Source organism: Vicugna pacos, chromosome 1, assembly GCF_048564905.1.
Source record: "Vicugna pacos chromosome 1, VicPac4, whole genome shotgun sequence".
NCBI classification, from domain to species: domain Eukaryota; kingdom Metazoa; phylum Chordata; class Mammalia; order Artiodactyla; family Camelidae; genus Vicugna; species Vicugna pacos.
The window spans coordinates 56,173,882-56,194,352 of NC_132987.1; the positions used below are offsets into that span (position 1 = coordinate 56,173,882).

General features: G+C 40.4%; 1 protein-coding gene across 6 annotated transcripts in view; it reads left to right on the forward strand.

The window, feature by feature from the left end:
• The window catches only part of LPP (LIM domain containing preferred translocation partner in lipoma), a 629,315-nt gene that overhangs the window by 148,194 nt on the left and 460,650 nt on the right, over nucleotides 1-20,471 (forward strand). For all 6 annotated transcript variants that reach the window (XM_072962688.1, XM_072962654.1, XM_072962664.1 and 3 more), the window contains one exon: nucleotides 13,201-13,261. The gene's annotated coding sequence lies outside the window, so the exon portion shown is untranslated. The remainder of the gene's footprint in view (nucleotides 1-13,200; nucleotides 13,262-20,471) is intronic.

The window sequence follows — 20,471 nt, forward strand, 5'->3', positions numbered from 1 at the left end:
CTAAATGAATTGTGATGTTGTTGGTGATAGACCAGTGGCCATCTTCTGTCTTCATTTGGAGGTGGGGGAGGAGGGCATCGGGTGATCGTGTGGTAAAATCCACTTTAATTCTCGCTGTGAGAAAAAGAGCAGGGAAAATTGTGGTAAGCAATTGCTTCTAAAAAGCTCGGACTAAAAGCACTTGATGGATTTGTGCTGGCTTCCCGGTAGACTCATCTCTGTACTGCCCGCATTGCACAATTAATAGTTATTACTCAAGAAGGAACAAATTAAAAAAAAGAGAGCAGGCATAAAAACATCCTTTCATCTTCCTGAAGATGGTCCCCCTTGTCAGGTCTGTGGAGCCATACCTGTGAATCATCCTGGGAAAGCACAGTGTGGGTGACTAGAAGGAAGATCTTGTGGTTCATTTCTTACCCACTTCCTGGGCTGGGAAATGTCTAAGCTCATCTTTCTTATCTGCTGATACCTTGTCAATATCTACTACCGTGCACTGCATCTTCACAAACGAGGGCCTCTTTCTCACACCCTCACGCCAAACATCTTGTGTAGAGAGCCTGTTACTCTCTGGGCAGAAGAAGTTGCAAAGCAAAAGCAGAATAAAGTTGAGAGGGTGAGCCTGGGGCCATGGAAAAGCATTGGAGTAGGTGTATAGAGATGTGAGTGTAAGCGTAATCACAGAAACATTCAATCCATGTTTGTTTCACGAGGGTATGAAATGAATCACCGTCCTGCCCCACAGTGGCCACACTGGCTGTGGGAGCTTTACTCCTGTGCTTCTAGAGTCCGTGAGTCAAGCTTTGCCACTTGCAGTCTTGAAGCTTAGTCAGACTAGAAGGAAACCCTGACTTTGGGGATGAATGCTCCAAGGGGACATCTAATTCTCCTTTAGATTCAACTTCATAGGCAGAATGAAGGTGAAGGTCGTGATTATAGGGTCTGTTGCTGTGTTGGAATCTAGCTGAAGCAGAGATTCTGGGAGAGCTCCATCATGTCTTCTGAGTTTCAGATTGGCCTTCGGTGAAGTAGGAATAGGGTTGCTGTCTGTCCTGTAGGGAGCACATGCTGTATTGTGCCTGGCACAGAATGAGTTCTCAGTAAATGACTGGTGTTGTGGTTGTCACTGTTATTTTTATTATCTGTCACCGCAATCATTTTCCTTGGCCCTATCTTATATAGGGATAGTTTGTGGCCACAGGAAATATTAGTGGTGGAAGTGCTTTGTACTAGAAAGATAGGAACAATCCATAGAGTGAACAAAGTCATTAAAGAAAGCTTGGAATCCATTCCACCATCTTCTTTTTTATTTGCACTCAAGGATAATTTGGCCTCAAGTCTTAGATGTTAACTTTTTGGCTACATCTCTGAGATTTTTTCCCTTTTCTCTAATCCACCTATTATCGCCCTTAGACAGCCTGTCATGGCCTCCTGCTTGACTGGTTTTCCTGCCTCCAGAACCGCCCAGATCCCTGGTTCTAAAATGTGGTTCCCTGAGCAGCAGCATTGCCATCAAGCCTCACAGTTTGCTAGATCTGCAGCATCTCCAGCCCCACCAAATGTGCTGAATCATGGGGCATGTTCCCTACCCTGCTGCAGGGCCAGTGTCCAACTCCATTTGCTACCACCTTTGCTCTGAGTACATGCTTGCCAGTGTGTATTTGTTCTGCCTACAGGATATTTCCTGATCTGATTGTTCTCACTCCCTCTTTGCAAGAGATGGTTGAGAGGGTAAGCATGGACCATGGAAAAGCACTGGAGTAGAATAGTGACCCAATCCGAGTCACCATTTATAACCTTGACTGTCACAACGGAGTCTCTGCAGTGGTCTTGGTACTTCTGTGATTTCCCCTCATGACCTTTCTCCACACCATGTGGAAAGATCTTCTAAAGATCTTCATATCACACCCACTGCCATATAGTGGCTTCCATGGTATCTGGAAACATTTGAAAGACCTTTATGTGGCCTGCAAGGCCCTGTGAAGTGGGCTCTGTCTTTTCCTTTATCTCCACCATGTAACCACTTTACTCAGTAAACTATAGACACACTGACCTTCCTAGTATATAAGCCAAGTTTCTTCCCACCTGACCTTCCTCTGATGCCGATGTGGTGTCATCATTCAAGGCTCAGTACAAATGTCATCCCTTTGGAGAGGTCTTCCTTCACCTATAGCTAAGGTAGTACCAGCCCCCACCATTGCTTCTTCCAGTATCTTGTTTTATTTTCCACATTATGGTTCTCCGACAGCAGGGTTAGGATGCCTTGTTTTCCTTATGAACACTGCAAACTCTTCTGGTGAGAGACACCTTAGTTATAATCACAATGGTGAAGGTTTGCTGAGTGTTCACTGTCTGCCAGGCACTGCTAATAGTCCGCTCTAATGGATCGGTTGGATTATTTCATTCTCTTAAAGGATTATATGTTGGTGTCTGTCTTCCTTTTGTCTTAGGATGTCAGCTCCCTAAAGGTGGGAGCCTTGTCTGTTGCCACTGTATTCCCAGCCTGTGGAAGACTGCCTGACTTAGGAGAGACTCTTAGGAAACGGTTATTTAGGGAATGAATGGGTCCCAGAAGATTATCATTTGGGAACAAATCTACATGCAAGAAAAGAACAGAACCTCTCTCATCCTCTATTCCAGACATGTTCTAGGAGAAAATAACCTTAAGTTGATCTCTATCTTTGGTCTATGAGACGGAGCAGGCATTGGAATCTGATTTAGGATTTGTTCTAGTGGCCTTGGGTGCATCTACAGATCCTGAAAATCTGGGAGAGAGGTTCTTGCGTGGCACCTTAATGAAAAAAAGTCCTTTCTAAAGCTTTAAGTTTGGCGCTTGGCCTGGGTGGAAATATAGGGCCTTCTGACATGTACGTTCTTTGTGCGCAAGTTGTTGATGTGCGTATGCGAACCTTTTATTATTATGGACTCAGTCGGCAGTAACCATGGTGAGTAGACCTATCACACAGCATTTTTCTGAGTCAGTTTAAAATGCTGACAATTAAATATACCGTACTCTTTTAAGCGATCCATCAGTCTCCCTTGTTGTCATGGTGACTGGAGTATATTTAGAAATGTGACAAGTACACTGAGTTCAATTGCACTTTTGCCAAAACATAGTTTTGCAGCTAAAATTGAATTTCCTGATTGAAGATCCAAGTGCTGTTAAGGGGGCATGATCGTTTCTATACATTATTCTGGAAGCATAACTTACATCATTCTATTAAATCAGCAGTTAAAGACTTACCGGGCTAGTAAGATACTGACATCAGAGGTGGTTATACTTAGAGTTGATGAAATAAAGTGAAATAAAGGCATCTTTTTTTTCTTTAAAAATGAAATTTGGGCCTCATCAATATAACAAATTTAATGATTAATTCCTTTATATATTTAAAAAAAATTATAGGGAAGTGTACATATGTGTATTCCTCCAGATTATGTTTTTTATTTAGAGAAATTTATCAAGGACCTCCTCTCTCCTACTTGTAATCTATTTTTAGTGATATCAGGGCATCTTTTTTCTTTTTGTCTAACCTCAGATTGATAAGCATCCTGATTTTTCCTCAACCTCATTCCTTTTGGGTTTCAAATGAAGTGGAGTAAAGAGATCAAATGAACATGACTTTTTGCTGAAACAAAGGAAGAATAAAGGTCTCTTTTGTCTAGTCAGGAACTTGGTTGGAACCCTCGTTTGCCTCTTGTCCTTTGTCCTGTCACCACAGTGCTGAGAATGATGCTGAGTGTGAACTGCTGGCTCATTTGACCACAAAACATTTGGGAACTTATGCAGTGGCTGGGTCATTATTTCATCTCTGATTTCATTCCTGGTTCCTGGTGAAAGACAGATTCTTTGTTCTTGAGATGAGAAACAAGTGCTCCTGGATACTTATGCTTTTCTGTTTCCATGGAGCTGAATGCTTCAGTAACAGGTTGATTTTAAGCCCCTGTAATATGTAAGTTAAAACTGTTGTTATTTCTTTATGCATACTTGGCAAATAGTCTGTTTTGGTAAGAGACATCCTCTTTATAATAATAATTGGTAAGATTTACTTAGTTTTTACCATGTACCAGATGCAGTGTATACTAAGCCCTTAGATGGATCATTTCAGTGGAGCTACCATGAGTAGGTCCTATTGTCATTGTCATTTTGCATTGAAGAAATAGGTTTAGAGAGGGTTTTTTTTTTTTTAATCTTAATCAAAAGCATGCCTTGAGTAGTAAAGGAGTCTGGATTCTGATCCATGTGCCATATTAACCAGTGTCAGCTCCACGGAAGGCACACAGTGAATATTTGTTGACTAATGAATGGCCTGCTCCATGGTGAAGTCATACAGATATTTCAGTGTTTCTAAATACTCACTAATATTGCAGCTACATACAGGTAAACTGGTAGCAGGATCTGAAGGAAAGTAGAAAAAGTAGCTCATTTACTCTGTATCTTCTTTAGAGGTTTAGAGGTTTAGAACCGAAGAAAGATACCACAAATCTGGATGGGAATAGACATAAATCCCATCTAGTCCAGTGGTTTAGTCTCGGGACCTATTTACACTCTTAAAACTGAGTTTTTATTTATGTGAGTGATAGTTAATGCTATTCATTATCTTGGAAATTTAACAAAAATAAAGCTGGTATTTTAATGAAAGATATGTGTATGAAAATAAGTACATTTTCCAAAACAAACAAGTACAAAATTAGTGAGGAAAATAGCAACTGGCTTCTTACCTGTGCATTAAATTTGTTGAGATACGTATTTTGATTAAAGTTTACGGAGAAAATCCAGAAAGGATTTACAGAAAGGCTTGGGAAAAAGAAGTGAAAAAAAGAGGTAATTGTGGATTTTATTCTTTGATACTACACCAAAACTTGACAAGTGGTAGTTTCTTAAAGTTTAGTTATAATGGCAAATCTGAAATCAGATCAATAAAACTTTACTTTTTTTTTATCATTTGTTATATTAAAATCCACTGGTCTAATTTTTACTTTGAATTGGTCTTCACCTATGATTATGTAACGTGATTTGTTGGTCATTTGGAAGATACTGGTTCATGGAGTTATGCATATCTTCCAAATGTTGACATGTTTCATTCTTTAGCATTCAAAAAAAGATCACATTCATTACTATGATCACTGATTTTATCAAGAGAATGTTTTAAGTATTAGAAAGTTACAAGTGTACAGTGGTAGAGAAAGGTTTTTAAAATCCTAATTTTCACTTTAACACTTGAGTTTTATCATTGACAATAAGTATGTTAATTGTTTTCCTTGGAATGGTAGGTTCTTTTAGCCTAGTTTTGAGAAAATGTCTGGCATGACCAAGTCTGAATGAGCACAGTTTGTTAGTCATTCCTTCAAAAGAAAAAAAAAAATGGTGTTTCATGCAAAGAACCGTTAGTTCAGCTCTCAATTCAGACAATCATACAAGTGCATTTCTTGGAGACAACCATTATAGTTTGGGGTTCAACAGGAGTTCTTCATGAATACTTCCTGTTATCTCACACAGGATATTTAAAAAAAGGTATCAATCTTACAACAAAGATATAAAAACATCAGAATTGAGATTGAATAAAATTAAGAATGTTTTTAATGCATTAAGGACAATCATAAATGGGACAACCCCCCTCAGCCCTCCCCCCCTTTACTGTGGGTTCTTGGTGATGAAAAGTACAATGACTTTCAGTACATTTTGATGCCACTTCCTTGATTCATATTAAAACTCCAGACATTTTTATTCACTTACTACTTTTGCACCATTGATGTAAATGTCCATACAGTGAAAAAGGTTCGTAACATCTTAGTATGATGAACTTGCAGTCCCCTGTAAAGGTCTAGAGGACCCACTCCGAGTTTGTGCATCACACATTGAGAGCCACTGATCTAACCCAGTCCATGCATTTGATAGGAGAGGAGAGCTGGAAGAGACCTACACAAGACAACTCCCCCACCGCTACTCCCCTAGGTAGTGGTGGAACAGGGACAAGAACTCAGTTGTTAGTGCATTCCTCGTTTTATTTTTCTTTTGATTTCCTGTTTCAGTTTCAGAAATTTCAAGGTAGATGTTTCTGATTTTTTTGGTTAATATGGTGATGCCAATATAGATTTATTGAACATATTTAAGAAGATTTCTATATTTTTTGCATATTAAACCCTTTGTGCATTTTCCCTACTCTGCACTCATCACTGCACCATTGCTCTCTCTTCTGCTTTTCAATATTTCAGTAGTAGCCATTGCTGTCTCTTGAAACAGAACATGCTTTGTCTTTGCCAAGATGGAGAGATGTTAAGGAGCAGTTGACTGCTTATTCATTTTCTGGTTTAGAATTCCAGCTTTGTGGGGAAAAAAGAATCATTGAGTTTGGGCTCAAGCAGCCACTTCCTCCTTCACCTAGATTAGTTAAAAAAATCACAGGAAAGTAAATTGTTCACACAAGCATTATCTTTCATATCACTGCAAGTCATCTCATTGGCCAATTACCCTCAACCTTCAATTCTCTATGAAAGCTTCTCTCTGTCACTCTCTCTCCCTCTCTCTCTTTTTCTCCATCTCTGCAAAGGGGAGGTTGTCCAATAAAAATTACTTTCTATTTTGTTTTTTCTTATGTTAATATTTTATGTGATCTGTTTTCTCCAATAAAAATTGGTCAAATTGTGAAATTGTAATGAAGGATGCTGAGAGAGGCAGTAGAACCAGACCCAGTTATTGCATTTTTCTCTTTAATACCTCCTTCCTGTTGTAGAGTAGCTTTTCAGGAGACTGAGGGTTGAAAGAGGTTGCACTGTATGAAAATGAGTAAATCTGGCAAACCGTGAAAGTAGATTTGCAGACTCTCAAATGTATTGTTCTCTCATTTTCGAGTAAGTTGGATGGTTCTTTTGCAAAATGTCATTTTTTCCTATTTCTCATCCAACTTTTGATCACTTTTCCTCACTTGTGAGCTTTGTCAGTTAAACTTTGTTTTCTAACCTCTGATTCTTCTCCCATGACTGTTTTTGTTACCTAAAAGTGTGATCAGATTTGGCCTTTGATCACGCCTGTGAATCAGCTCTTCCCTAAAGCTAGGCCTTCGGTAACTTCTTCTTCTTTCCACAGAACTGATGTTTCCTGATCTGCAAACCATTTAGTCTTTTTCTTTCTTTTTTAGACTTCTACTTATGGTTTTTCCTAGGCATTTATTAGGCTTGAAAATTGCCTAGCAACAGTTCTAACTCTTCACAGTGTGTTTTCTGCCTCCTTGTTGGAACGTCTGGAGCATGGGGACTGTCCTGTGCTTGGTGCCTCAGAGGAGCTCCATGGATGTGTTGAATGGATGTTATTTTTATCCAGAGGTCTCTTCTTCAAAGGACATTCTTCAGATTTTTATCTAGTGATCTGAGCTGTTGCTTATCTCTCAATCCTGGACAGCTAAATCTCTGAAGCACAGAGCTGCACTGGCCCATCTTCTAATGCCGACTCCCTCCCACTGCCGGGATGTCACGCATGCCTTTCCTGGCAGATGGCCACTCAGCCTCTGCTTGAACACGTCCAATTCTTTGTGAGGCAATTTGTTCTCCTGCTGGACAGCTTCATGTTGAATGTCCTCCTTTGCATTGCTCTGAAACTGGATTTTCCAACATTTCGACCCTAGTAGTTCTAAGTTGCAGATTTTTCAAAAGCATAATATGACTGACATAGGTCACACCCTCAGATAGCTGAAGATAGCTTTAATTTCCCCATCCACCTTCTTTCCTCCTTCAGTCTTTTTTCTCGCTACCTACATCCTAGGACCTAAGAAGGTTTGGATGCTCATATTTTTTATGCCTCCCTATTTTCACAGCACTTTCTAGATTTCCATCCTGCCCTCCCACTCAAAATGCCTCTTTCAGCCCCACTTCTTTTCTCTGTTACTGTAATGAAAGCAGTCTGAGTTTGGGGGCCTCCAAGTTGGGATATGAATTCTAGTATAACTGTGTGAACTTGATCAGGTTACTTACTCTTTCTAAGCATTCATTTACTCAGATGCAAAATGGATATGTAGTGATTTCCGAGAATATTTTTTAAGGATTAAAGTATGTGAAGTGCTTAGCTCAGTTACAGAAGCATAGCATGCTTAAAAAATATTACTTTTAACTTGGTCAACTTTTTCGCCTTTGATCCTTTTTTTTTTGCCCCAACACATGACTTGGTTTTTAGAATTTATTATTTCAAGAATTTCTCCTTCCTCCTTTCTCTTTCTTTCTCCATTTTCTCCTATTTGGATTTTATTTATACCTATAATCTTAAAAAATTCACATTACCCCTAGATTTGTTTCCCCCTTTGTTTTTTTTAATTTTATATCACTTAGCGTGTGGTTTTTCTCTATGTGAATTTTCTCAGCTCCTGCCTACATTTCTATTCATATGTTCAGCCTTTTTAATCCTTTTTGTGGAAGACACTTCTTCACCCCTCTAGTGGGTTAATGATGGCTGGGCCATTGCAGGTTACCGCACCACTCACTTAATAGATTTTAGAATCATTTAATTGAACAATATGTTTTTTTAAATGAACTGATGAATTCATTTCGGTTAACCTATTTACCAAGTGTTTCTTACCTGGCATGTATTGAGCTAAGTGCTACAGGAGTGACAGGGAACACTGTTATCATTTGTTCATGCAGCCATTCCATATACATTTTCTTGAGAACCTTCTAAGGACCAGATTCTGGATTTGGGGTTTGAAATAAAAAACCTGAGTTAGACGAGGTTTCTCTCTTCAAGACACCCAATCAAGTAAAAGTTACAAAACAGTTGCAGTAGTTTTAGTGATCTAGATGTGGAACTAGGCATTGTGACCATCTTCAGAAAGGCCTCTTCACCCAATCTTTTTGGGTCACGAAACGCTTCACAGCAGAGGAGATGTTTAATTGCTGAGAAGGAGCTCAGAGTCCACTGGAAAGATAAGACCCATACTAAGGTTTAGTTATGTCTGGTTATAGAGCCAGCCTCTAAGTACCATGCATTACCCTTGACTCCCCTGCCCCCACTCCCCAGAATTGCATCCGTGCAACATCTCCCTGTTTTCTGTTTAGGGGCCTTAGAACCAACTTTTGGGACCTAAGTGCTGTATGAGTGCGTATTTCTATTTTCCAAAGTAGGACCAATAACACAAACACATAAAAATAATCCCGTGATGGTAGGACACATTACAAAGTCTTCCTCTATCCATCATTCATTCACCTCTTGTAGAACAGCTTACTGCCTGTGGGTTTCCTAAGCGAATGTCTTAAGCACTGTTACTGATAGATATTAGCACAAGAATTAGCACTGAATAATTATGTATTGAGGATTTGCAAAGAATTTTTTCTCTCTTTATTCCTAAGTGATAACTGCTGTGTTGTCTGATTTTATTTAGATCACAAGACCAGCTCTGCCCATAACCAGGTATCAGAGAAAAGTCCCTGTTCCAGTCTGTGCCTCAGCTTTGTCCCTTGTCAAATGGGAATATTGCTACTATTACCAACAATAATACCACTTTCGCCTCATTGGATTGAGGTGAAGAGTAAAATCACTAGTCCATGTGGAAGCATAATATATGCAATGTATCACAGTTGTAAATACAAAGTGTACCTTTCGAGTGACCAGATTGTCAGCTATTTTGTTAAGCTAAGTTCAGCTTAATTTATTTTTCTTGTTTCTGCAAACTTTCTGAGGTGGCTTCATGCCTTACTTTCTTCTGTTTACCCAGTAGGGACTGCTGGCAAGTGCTATATATTCAATAAACATTTATTGATTGATTTTTTTTTTTTTTAAGTACTGATCTTCTGAAGTCCAGTGCTGGAAATTTGTGAGCTACTTAAGATTTCTGCTTAGGATTCCTAAAGCCTCTGATTTAATTTCTAGATTATAAGTTCCATTGATAGAACCCTTATAAATATCACATGAAGAAGTTGAGCATTACCTTTAGGCCAAAGCAATTTACTTCTTAAAAATCTGATTAATTTCAACACAATCAGCCAGGATGTCAGAATATCTCAGTGTCTTTGATAGATGCTGACAGGTGAGGAAATTAAAATCAGGGAGGGAAGCAATTAAATACTGGCAAACATTACTTTAATGAGACAACCAAATAGTTCATAAGCCATGGGGTATGTTGTATTCTTGATAAGTGTCTTGGGTATCAGGTGAGCATGCATTTAAAAATGTTCTTCACACTGTATTTGATGATGGGAGTGAGGGCCGTTCCATGTTTGTCACTTAATGCCTTTGGCCTAATCTCACATTTCAATTACTTTTGGGGTCAGACTACTTAATAATCATGTTTAAGATTAAGACATTATTCAATTTATAAGTGATCCTCTCACCATCACCTTTATCGATCCATAAAACTTGACAAAATTACACAGAAGCTAGACAAAATAATTCTTGGCCTTTTCATGGTGGTTTAGGAATAACCATGTTGACCCACGAAAAGAGAAACAGAAAAATGTATATTTCGTACAACTTCTAATGTAAAAGATTTGGGAATTGTGCTAAAGCCAGAGCCTAGGTTCTCAATCCCCATTCCAGTGTTCTTTTCAGGATAACACCCCCTTATTCAGAAAGAACATCTGGGGCCACAGGACTGAAGAGTTTGGAAGTTTCTACAGGGCTCTGTCAGCTGCTCCTTTGCGCAGCAGCACTTGTAAAGTGGCAAGCATTAAGGGACATCTGTACGTTGGTCTTAGTGAGTCTCATGCCAGTTGGCTGGGATTTTTGTTCATAATGTTAGGATCATCATCCTAGAATTATGTTGCTTAAAAATTGTCCTGGGGTGCAGTGGTCAAATCAAAGGTTACCGTGGTTTGTGAAAAACCTATTGAAACAGGTCTCTCTGCTCTCTTCATTTCCCATGTCCGTCCATTCCTTTCTTCTTTTTTCCTTATTCCCCATCATCTTTCTTTCCATTCTTTCTCTCTCTTTTTCTTCTTGGCTTCATTTGTCTTTCCAACCCCCCGCCCCATATAGTAGAAATTATCAATTATTTTGTACTAGTCCCAGCTAGGTCTAATGAGTCTTGCTTTTGCAAAGATTCTAATTAATAGGTTGAAATTTTGTGAGTTAGACTTTGAACATGCAGTTTTCTTTATTTTTGGTTGAAATTGTTTCTGAAGATGAGAACATTCTTCTTGGGAAAGGATGGGTGATTGGATAAAGGATGCAGACCTGCCAGGTTCTGGGTCAGCAGTCATAAAATACATGGAGGCAGCCAAAGATAACTGGCTTCATTACCGAGACTTTAGAGTGGGATTTGCCAGTCGTCCCAGACGTCTTTCTGGGTCTAGTAGAGACCTCCGTTGCACTGGGAAATAGTCAAGTTACTAAGGACCTGTGCCACTCCACCATGTGAGAAGAGGCCGGTGAGCTTCTTAGCTGGAACTTTGCAGCTTTCCTACAGCGTGAGATGAAACTTAACTGATGCAGACCCCTTCACGAAAATTCAGTGTACCGCCTTCTGTTTTCTGTGGCTTGCGTTTCGATAGCTTGCCCAAGGAGGCTGCAGCTCTGAAACTTCACTGGGGAGAGCTGAGAAAGTGTTCATGGTAACCCTGCCTCGAGCACCCCTCAGCTTAGTAATGTGTCACCTTCTGGTTAGACCACAGATGTGAAGTCTCTCTGCTTTCACTTAACAGTGAAGCAGGACTCAGTACTAAATGTGCTTTGGGGCCTTGACAATGGACTTCTGTAGGGTATATCCTCATTTCACCTTTTCCTCTAACTAGAGCATCTCCTGCAGTAGAAGGGGCCTTGCTTGTTTGGGGGTCGGGGTACAGGGTTAAACTTTTATCTGCTCCATATTAACCATGTGATCTTTGAAGTTTAGTTTCCTGATTGGTGAAATTGGGGTAATAAGGTTTCATTGGGGTTATGTCAAGGATGATTTGAGATGAAATGGTCATGAGATATTTTTCAAACTGTAAAGTATAATGTCAAAAGAGGATTAATGTTTTGATGTTTGTGGCATATGAAAAGAACTTCTTGCAGAGTATTCTATCAACCACGCCGTATGCATAATCTGATTTCAGTTCTGTATGAAGACGGGATATATTAATAAAGCTTCCCAGAGGTCTTTTACTTCTCAATAAACCTATCTGTATGTTAAAACAAACCCCTTTGTTCTTGCAGGCCTGTTGGAAGCTCTGTCTCTCTGAACCTAAGGCACGATCCAGGCACAAACTTTAGAGTGCCCTGCGGTACACCTGCAGCTCTTTCATCTAAAACAGTTTCTTTTGCTCTTTGGGGTTGTGGGGTCATATAATTCTTAAATTTTGAGGCTTTGACACTTGGAACCAAAGTTCTTTGTGCTGCTGTTAGGTGAGGCCATTTAAGATTAACGTAGATAAACAGTGTGATATTTTAAAACTCGGGGCACGAATCAAGGAGATACCCAACCCAGAGATATCCTCTAGCTTTGTGTGCTTAGAGTGTCATTCTTTGATCATATAAGCGTGGGCTCATAGGAAGATTGTTACCATTTTGTATACCATCCCGTCTGTACCTATAGATGTGAAATAATGGAGGAAAATCTTCCCAGAAAAGTTAATTGAAGTTTGACTATGAAGTGGATATTATAAGCCTCTTAACGTATAAGGAAATTGACACTCGGAGTTTAAGTAACTTGCCTAAGGAAGACAAGTCTGACTGGCTCTAAATCCCGTGTGTTTTTCCTACTCCCTCATGTCCATCATATAGCTGGTTTTATTCCATTATTCCCTCCTCCATTCAGTCTAGTAGATCAAGTCCATGAGCTGTTCATCCTTGTGTTTTCTCAACCTCGTATCCTAGGAGAGACTGAGGTATAAAGGAAAGGCCCCTGGACGAACAGGAGGAGCCCAGAGAGTCCGAACTTGCACCTGGCCATGTGCTGCACTGTGCAGTCTTGGGCACATTACCTACCTTGTCTGAACTTCAGTTCTCACATCTCTAAAATGAAGGCAATTATACCCGTTTCCCAGGACGTTTGTGAAGTTAATCAGGAGAGAGAAGTTAGTTCCCTTTTGATCCTCCTTACCCCTCTGTGAGCTTCTGTTTCCTCACCTATGAAGTGAGAAGCATAATCTCTTTCTTCACCAGGTTGTCATGGGGTGAAATGAGATAATGGATATGGAAGTGTTCTGCAAAACAAGAAACTGCTATGCAGATAAATGAGTTTATGATGATCGATGAATAAACAAAGCTTAGAATCGAAGAGTAACTTTTACCTGTTTCATTTACAGGCTAGCATTGCAGTCTGCTGAACCTCGTGTCCACTACCGTTCCAAGAGCTTGCTCTCCAAGGTAAGAGAGGCTTGGCATAAACACATTTATGAAGTGCAAATAGGCATCTTAGCCAATAATGCTGAAGGCTAACTCTACTCCCAACGGAAGAAATACAAAGCTGTTTCATGAGCACCAAAACCTGAAAAATGGCCACAACAGTGAATGTCCCCCCTTTTATGTCTTCTTGATTTAATTTCCCTTTCAATTCCTAGCTTTTTAAGGTTTCATACCAAAAGCACAAACATCTGGCGACACCAAAGATTCAGACCTAACTAATATTTAAGTTTTCATAATACACCATGTCCTAGGATGTTCTTGTCTGTTGCTGTCTTGTGTCCCTGGCTAGTATGTGGCAGGGGGCTTTCTCTCCAGTGTCCTGGCCTTTGATTGAGTGCATTTTTTACCACACTGTACTGCCAGAGTTACCTGGCTCTGAAGGGGCCAAACTTTACTAGTCAGGTCGGTTGCTGTCTCTTAACCGCCCAGAAAAACATCTTAAAAAGACACAATCTAAGGCTACAACAACACACAGCTTTTAAGAATACAGAAAAGCAGCTAGAGTCTTTTGAACCCCAGGACCCATAGCATCTGCACACCATGCTCCTGGGGAACCAGTATAAAGGAATAAGCCTTTGGCAGAAGAATTTATTCTTCATGAGTTTGTCAAGAAAACAGAGACTAGTTTAAAAAAAAAAGTATAATAGTTGTAAAATTTGCAAAATGTGAGTTTTCTTCTTCAGATAACCAGCTGTTATCTGTACTTCCCAGCTAGCTCTGCTCTGCTCTGTATAATCTTCTAGAAGTCATAGCCAAAAAGAGGTGAAGTGGTCAGTATAGTGTTCCTAACTGCGGGCCTTATAGAATAGCAGCTCTGTGGAAGATTTGATACCAGCATTTAAAGGACTTTAAACATTTGTTCGGCTGAATATTTATATTATCCCTTTGGTATGTTATTTCCATAATCTTCAACATGATTTTACTTACACAGACCTTTGAAAGAATTTAGGTTTGCTGCTCCTGCCCCATTATTTGTAGGAGTTAGCAATTTATAATATGAGTGGAAATTTTCACATTACATACGATCGTCAAGGCTGATACTCACCACACACATCGAATAAGAACAGGTCATGTGCAAACAAGGTAGGTGAAGGGACACATGGACTGTAAAATGCCCGTATCATTAGATCAGAGCAGCCCCTTGTGTTGTTTAAATTTTATTCTCATTCCTACAGAAGACAAGTCTATTAAAAACAAGACGGTAGCCACAGATACAGGAATGGCTCCAACTCATCTTTTGGTCCCTCTCCAGTCCATAAAATGTCCTGGAAAAACTCCTTTCCTGTGTATTCATATATTTTCATAGATAAACATATCAAAAAGTATGTACTGTAGACGTGTGATATCGTAGGTTTGGGTAGCTCTGTGAGGCAGAGATCTATATGTTCATTTAGAAACTGCAGTCATTATATTAGCTTTCCTCCAAATGCCAGTTGTTAAATATCATTAGAATAAATTTTGAACAGTGGTTAACTGTGTCCTCTTTGCCACTGATACCCATCTTAAAACTATATACTGGAGTTTAACCAAGATTTGAAAGGTCATGAAAAATTGCCCTTGAGAATTGCCCTTTCTTTCCTTCTTTCTTTCCTTTCCTTCCTTCCTTCCTTCCTTCCTTCCTTCCTTCCTTCCTTCCTTCCTTCCTTCCTTCCTTCCTTCCTTCCTTCCTTAGTGTATTTCATGGGGCAAGAAGGATTAAAAACTCAAATCACCTTTGGAAGACAGAGAAGTAAATATTCTGAACGCAGGCTACAGAAATTTAAAATACTCTTGTGGTAATAACTGGTATCAGTGGCAGTAAAGAAGAAAGAATAACAGTTTAAATAAATAATTAGACTTGACAGTACATGTGTCAACAGGTACCCACTTAATGAGTGTGATCATTGTCTGTCTCGGCTTTCAACGTTGAGCCACTGACTGTGGTGTGTTCCCTGTCCCACTTCCAAACCAAATCTATTTAAAGCTGTACTTCATGGAATCTGAAACTGTATACGCTGTTTACTATTTAGAGCTGATACCCGGTGTTCTTGAACGGGGAAGATCTGAACTTGAGCAAGACCAGGCTTCTGGCCTCGGGTAGACCGTTGATTGTCCCTGTTTTCCATAGGGTGGTTCATTAGCAAGGATGAATAATGCCCAAGTAATTCTTTTGGACTTGTCTATGTAGCTCAAATGAATCGTTTATTATTATTTGATGGAAACACTCCTATTCTGCCTTAAATAAGTCAGTTAGTATTTTTTGAGGTGGAGGCAGAGGCTGTAGTTAAAAGAGGAATTATTTTCTTGGTTACCTCGATCGAATCTCCAGTTTTGCAGAAGTGAAGCAATGTGTTATGTTCTATGAACCAGAAGCATGAGGATGTAATTCTACTCCCAGCTCTGGCTGTGCCACCTTGGACAAGTCACTTTCCCTCTCTGGGGTCCATTTTGGCATCTAACAACAGATAGAGTTGGACCTGTTGGTTATGGCATTACTTCTAGTCAAATGTCCTATAATCTATGTTTTTACTTCTTGGCCAATCTTTTCTTCCTCCTGCTACCATTTCCCCAAAGTCACAGGAGAATCCTGTGACTCTACCACTGAGCCAGTGTGTGAAAATACTTGGTCTTTTTAGTTTTTTGATTCTTGTACATACCAGGAGGGCAGTTAGTGATTTGAATTATATATACACTATGATTGGACATTTATGAAGTGATTGGTCCCTACCTCCAGCAACATTTAGTTTCTGGTTAGAAAGGGAAAAAAAATCCATCTTCCTCCGTGTTTCTCTGCTCTGTAATCTGGGTCTCAGTTTTAGAAGATCTGGGAAACTTCTCCACTGGTAACACTGAGAGGTTCCTCTTCTATTATTTGACTTTTTCAGGGCTGCGTCGGTGACCTGTAAGGAGAGATCAGAATGTCAAGGGTGGAGGAGACTTTGAGAACCAATCTAGCCAAATCCTTTCATTTCAGAGATGGAGGTTTTGGGGTCAGGGAGGGAATCTGATTGGTCTAAGGTTTTAGTGGCAGATCCTGGACTAGAATTCTTTTTTGGGGAGGACTCCATAGTTGTATTTCTGTTTTAGGAGATAAAGCTCTTCATGTGATGTGTCCTTTCTCTTTCCAGTATTTAAAGGGACATTTTCTTTCAGGCAAAACCAATTCCATTGTCAACACAGGGATGTGAGATGTCCTTGAAACATAGGTGGAGGTCAAGCATCTTCCTTCACTCTGTGAGGCACAGAATAGAAGATTCTGGCTGCTTTCTGCTCTCTGTGTCTGTTAGGAGACTGGATTCCCCTGCGGTTCTTCCTGTAAGAGATTACTTGACCCTGATATCACTACTGTTTGCTCCACCCGCCTTTTGCCCTTTTCTGATCCAACGAAGTATAGGAAGCTAAGGATGAGTTCCTAGCTGGCTGTGTATTGTGCATAGTTGGGAACATTAATAAAGAGAAGACAGATGCAGGATTAATAAGCAAGAGGACAGGAGAGTAATAGCCAGCACAGTGAAATCTAGTTCAAGGCCTGTGGTTCCCAGTCACTGCCCTACACAAGATTAATAGCAACATCTCTACTTCTTGCAGACCATTTCTCTGCCTCGTTCTTGTGGGACTACCTGGGCCTGAGAAGCAACTGGAATGAACTTTGCCAAAACCAAACTAATATTTTCATGAGATTTCCAAGTTTAGAGAAGAGAGTAGTAATTATCCGTCAGTTAGAAGATAACTTAGAGGCCAGTGGGTCTAAATATTTACCTTATACCTCATAATGCTGACATACAGAGTATGGAAATCATTTTACTGAGTCTCAGGTTCATATCCTACTTAATTTGCAGTGACTTTGGTGAAGACAGGACCTTCCTCTGAACCTCAGTTTCTCCATCTATGAGATGGGAGGAGGAGGGGGAGTGTGGTAAGATCCTGTAGCAACTTTGTAGCCAGGCTGAGTCTTGAGTTCAGAGCCGCTCTCTCTGGTTTGGAGTGTTCATCATGAGAACTTCCACTGACCGTGCTTTCTCAACTGCACGCTTGTAACTTTCAGCCTTGTTTTATTAAATAAACTTTTTCTCTCTCTGCTGACAATTCCCTTTCTGTCATGGGACTTGCCTAAGGGCCAGTAGTTATTAATGTCTGTGTGTGTATATATATATGTGTGTGTTCAGTGGTAGGGGAGATTATGGAATATTTGGAAATTCAGTTGAATCTATGAAATAGTTGGAAAATGCACATCTGCATAAGACGTTGTCTGTAATTTCATGAGATTTGTCAACCCTCTGAAGGCCGTACATAAGTTCTAGGTTAAACAAAAGATGTTTTTCAATGTGGGAAGTCTGAGATGACATTTGGGTAACATAATTTCCTTTGCTGTTGGATTTCTCACAGTTCACCCATTGTTCTGCTTGGAGTGTCAGACTCATTTATGAGCATGACTCTGGACATTTATATGTTTCAAATTGTTGAATGATGTTTTCATATTGAAGCTTATTCTTCTTGTTTCACTCACTCACTCACTCACTCACTCACACAAATGTACTTTTGCCTAGAATCTGCTAAATGCTGTATATTTTAATGCATCGTTCAATTTAATCTCCTAAAATAAGAAATTATTTTTTCCTGCTTTTCATATGTGGAAACTGAGCTCCAAGACATTGAGTAATCTGCCTGAAGTCCTACAGAAAATAAATGGCAAAGTCTGGGTTCAAATCGAGATTTGCTTCAGTATTTGTGAGTACCTCCAGAGATAACACTGAATATGAATAGGGACAATGAAACAGTTCTGTAAACTGTAGAGATTCCTGGTAGAAGATGGTCAGTGGGTCCTCAAGGAGTACAGTGAATATGTGCTATGGGCGTTCAGAGAGGGACAGGATCACATATCCTGAATCAATTATATGTTAATTCATTAATTAAACCCTCTTCTGGTACCTTACGGCAGACTAAGAAAAATTGCGCAGTTGTGTAAACTGCATTATAACAAACTCATATTTTTCCTTTTCTTTCAAACTTGTCAGGTTAGCGGTCTCGGTTTCTCCATTTTTGTAAGTGAGCAGAGGAGGAGACAGAGGTTCGGGCCATGGAGCTCTGGTCATACTGCAAGTTATCAGCTGAATTGGAATTTCAATACTTTGGGGAATCCGTTTGTTGTTTTCTCCCTGTGATATTGAGCGTGGGATTTTTACCAGAGAGAGACTTCTGGCCATGCACAGATCAGCACAAGTGCAGATGTGAGTAGCTAGAATTTGGATCATGCCAAGACGTAATGACTGCCATGTGTGAAGCTAATACTCAGGGCTTGGTGACCCACTGTGAGTCTATGTGGGAGCCGGGAGAGTGAAAGCTGGTGGGAGACAAGGAAGAGGCCTTGGAGATTGTCAGGTCAGCACTTCCAGAAGGGAAGATGGAGCCCCAAGAAGGGGTAGCAGTGGGTTTATAGTAGAACCAGAACCAGAATTCATACCAGCAGTCTACAGCAATAGTGCCTCAAATTTTGGCTCATCCTTACACTCGATAGGCAGATATACCTGGGTTGGGAACCCAGCATTATTAGTTATGTGACCTTGGATGCATTACTTGATTTCCTTGGGTCTCAGTTTTGTTGTCTGTAAAATGGAGATCACACCCTCTTGGCAGGACTGTTGTGAGGATAAGTGAATGCCATTGTGCTGCACAACACGCAGAAGTATTATTGTCAATATGATTAATAATCCTCATCATAGCCCCACGAGACAGGCACGCATGTCCTGGTTTTACAGCTTCTACCTCCTCACTTCATCTTGATACTTTTTAGGTCCTTGCTTCTCCAAGTTTGGTTTGAAGAGCAGAAGCATCAGCATCACTTGGGAGCTTGTGAGAAATGCAGACCATACTCAGATCATGCTCCTGACCTCCTGATCAGAATCTGCATTTTAATAAGATCCCCAGGTAGTTCCTCTGCTCATTAGAGTTTGAGAAGCATTGTTTTTCATCCTGGACCAGAGACCAACTTCGAGACGGCTGGCCGTGGCCTGTGGATCATGACTGGCTCCATGCCAGCGTTCCGGAGCATGCCTTCCCCGAGCCTTGAGAGACAGGAGGGAGCCCTGTGAAGTCACTCCCTGAGGATAATGGAAGGCAGGTTGAAGGAATCCAGCAGGCTTTATCTTTTCAACGCCCTTCATTTCCTCAGAAGTACTATTCAACAGGGGTCAAAGTGGGATTGCATCCCAAGTCTTCAGGCTCCCAACGTCCATGTTCTTTTCATTACACCATGATGTCTCAGTCAAGAGGAATGCTGGGCTGTGTGTGCGATAACTCTTCATTCCCCGTAGTGCGAGTATTTCCACACTGGCTGTTTCACTCTATTACTCAATTCCTAGAGGGGAAGAATTAAAAAAAAAAATCTTTTTTTTAAAAGCTTGAGTTGAAAGCCAGGATCCTGCAGCTTAATCAGTTATTTTCGTTTTTTAATGAGGGAGACTATTGTGAAATAAGTAATTATTAATTACTCAAACTAATGAAATATTTTAGTTTCCTTGCTAAAAAAGCATATGGAAGCTAAAAGAAAGCATATGGGTGTTTTTCGGGAAGCATATTGGTGAATGGACAAATTACAGTGGTGCCAATATGCCTTTGCTGTCTGGCTGGGGCCATCGCTGTGTGTGCTGGCATCTGAGTCCTTGTGTGTTTAAAGGGATTATTTCAAATTCCCATCTGATGTGTGCCTTGGGTTGCCTCTGGAGTTACACAGCTCTGCCTCATAAATCTTACTGCCGTGCTTTCACTCTGACATCACTAGGGGAGAGTCACTCAGTATAAAGCCTTTGCTGTAGGTGTCTGCTCTTCCTTTCCAGGTGCTTCTCTCCCTCTGCAGTAGACCAAGCGGACCTGCCCAGCCGATGGCTAGGTATTGAGACTTTGTCCATCTGACAGTTTGCCACAGCATCCTTTTAGACTGTAGAACTGGACCTCCTTGCTCCACTGGGCACTGTGTGTGAGAACCCAGGCCCCTCATGGGGTGTCTGAACTGCAGATTTATCCCTATAAAGCTAGAATGATGCTCCCAGTGCTTCTCGGCCCACTGGCATGGCTCTTGATGCAGTTCGTAGTCCATGCCCTTTGTTCCTCCTCTCCTTTTCTGTATGTCTTTTCTCCCTTGCTGCATGTTTACTCCATCTGGTAAATAGCTTGATGGAGGTGGGCTGCTCTGGGG